The sequence below is a fragment of the Stegastes partitus genome, unplaced genomic scaffold (assembly GCF_000690725.1).
Source record: "Stegastes partitus isolate 25-593 unplaced genomic scaffold, Stegastes_partitus-1.0.2 Scaffold11, whole genome shotgun sequence".
NCBI classification, from domain to species: Eukaryota; Metazoa; Chordata; class Actinopteri; family Pomacentridae; genus Stegastes; species Stegastes partitus.
Genome location: NW_007577742.1, coordinates 342,324 through 345,202, shown reverse-complemented (window position 1 = coordinate 345,202; position 2,879 = coordinate 342,324).

Sequence of the window (2,879 nt, the reverse complement as noted above, 5' to 3'; positions counted from 1 at the left end):
ATGTTGGAAATATTTAGCCATACACGTTCAACTGGGAAACTGATTCTGAACATGAATAATACGCCACCTTCCAAGTTGACACGACACATCTAAAAATTTTGAATCCATATTTTTTAAAAGTTATTCTTTTGGCCTTTTTGCCTTTATTTGATAGGAAAATTGAGAGAGAGAGACAGGAAAGTGGGGGAGAAGAATGGGGGAAGGACCTGCAGGAAAGGGCCATGAGCGGGACTCGAACCCATGACCTCTGCATAGGGGACTATAGCCCCTAAATAAGGGACGCCAGCTCAACCAGTTGAACTATCACAGTGCGAATCCGTATTTTTTAAATTTTCATTGGTGCTCTGCCATTGTGTTGATTGCTTTTTTTGTGCTTATAATATGTCCTTTAACATGTAATAAACACCATATGCATATGTTACCAAGGTCATTAGGTGGACGTAGTTTGAGGGGATCTAAAAAAAAATTGAGATTTCGTACCTTTAACATTTTATAATGGACCTTTATTGTGCAAAATTAGGAAAAAGGTGTTTAATCCATTCTTGCACATACCTGGTTTTATGATGTGTTGTTACAGTCTCCCATGCACAATCTGTTTAACAATGTCCTGCACAACGTAACGATACGCTGAATGTTTGACAAGCAGTACAGACCAGTGTCACACGGCGCTAAGTCAAACTACTTTACAGTATCTGCAGTGCGCCTTGCTTCCTGATGGCCTAGTTAATTTATGCAAATTTACAAACAACATTTAAAATGCCACTTCTTAACCATTAGGCTGCCTCTGGATCCGTCCTCTTTGTAACAGCTCTGTCCTTGCTTGACTGATATGTCAAAGTTGAGGACACGGCGGAAAAGAAGAGAATGAAAATACCACACAGGCACTGACACAGGGATCAATCCGATTGGAATGATTTAGCATTTCTACGTTTTGAATAAAAATGAGTGCGCTAGACGGTGGAGCAGTTTGATTAGTGGGATCCCTAAGTCCCTCGAAGCCTTCAGGGCCCTTTCTCTCTTCCTTCACTGCTAGAAGAAAAGTCCTCTTTCTCTCTTTTCAGAAGTCCCTTGGTACCCCGGCTTTTTCCTCACTGTTGGTATTACAAAATCCCCATTGAAAACAACCCTTGTCACCTGTCAGCTAAGCCAGGCTGGTTTGCTAGGTCTTTATCCTCAGCACATACACTCACACGTACACAGAGGCTGACTCCCAGCCCCCACCCCCATTAATGCACATATCCCCTACATTCATACAGATACATAGACACAGACACAACTGCAAATCCTAACCGTACACACACACACACACACACACACGCCCACCCACTCACCCATGCTCACACACTAAAACCACATGTCTGAGAGCTGTTACTATAGCAGTTTAAAATTCATTACCCTGTTCACTTTAACAAACGTCCGCACTGGGATGGGCTGCTTTCAGCTGAGCCTTTGCTCGAGGCCCGAGACTTCACGTGCACCGAGAAACAAACCTGTTGCATCAAGGATCAAATCTGCAGACCATAGAGGACTAAATTAACACAAATGAAAGTAAAAGATAAAACAACTCGTAAAGTCAATCTCCTCATGACAAAATACAGTGAAGAGAAAGGAGAACATTCCTACAGGCTTAGCGTGCCATTAATAGAACAGGTAGAGCATAATTTTACTATTATTTTTAATGCATTTGGTGATCTATTATTTCAGTTAATTATAAGCACGTCTTATGTCTTTGTTTAATGTCTTAGGCCGTGACAGGATGTCATAATCAGGGTCAAATCTGGAACTCAAAATTCAATAAATAAGACTAAATCATACAAATTAATGAAATATCCACAAAACTATGAAATAATAAAACAAAAAATAATAATTGAATAATTAAACGCATTTGAAAAAACATGTTAAACACAGCTTTTATTTCATTAGGCAGTATTTGCAGTTTGCTGTTTTATTTCAAAATGCCACTTTTTATTATGATGACTTTGACTGGCTTCAACAACAGCAAACTAAGTATCAAGCTGGATCTTGTGTACAGCTTGTGTACAACAACAACAGACTACATGACATTTCTCCACATGTGAAGCCAACATATGTAGATTGTGAAGTCATGTACAATATTTATATATGATTCATTGCCAGCATTTTAAACTGAACTGATGCTGCAGTCAAGTGAACTTTAATATCAGAGAAAGTATCCGACCTACCACGACATACTTTCATGTAAACAACAGATTTGTTTTCTTTTTTGATTAAAAAGCTAGTTATGATTCCTTTATTTTGTGTCTATTTGAGTGTTAATATACATGAATGTACTGCATATACTTGTCACTCTATTATGACTTATTTGTCTTATGGGGATTTTCTTTTACACACATTTAATTTGTTAGTGGACTATTAATGACAACTGAGGACACCAACGCTGCCATTAACGCATGAAAACTAACTAATTTTTTTATCGTCTTAGTTTGAATAATACATATTTTTGTAAAATGTATGCACATACCTCTATGCTCATTTTTACTCATTAATAGATATAAAATGAGAGGATTTCACCGACTTGTCTTTGGTGATAAAAAAAAAAAGTTTTTCCCTTTGCTAAATGTTAGCTAATGCTGAATTCTAACCAAAATTGGTTTGAGTGTCAAGACCTGCAACAGAATATTATAAAATTACAGGGGAAAAAAGGGAATAAATGCTAAAAGCTGTAGCTATTTGGCTGGCTTCTGGTTCCAGCTGGTTTACATTGTGGCTCCTCAGGTCACTCAACTCTCAAGTTGACGGAGCATGTGAAGCTCCAATATCTGTGATATTTTGGGGGATTTTTTTTTTGTAAACTCTGTTTTCAAAAGATGACATCTAAAAATTATATTATTATTATTATT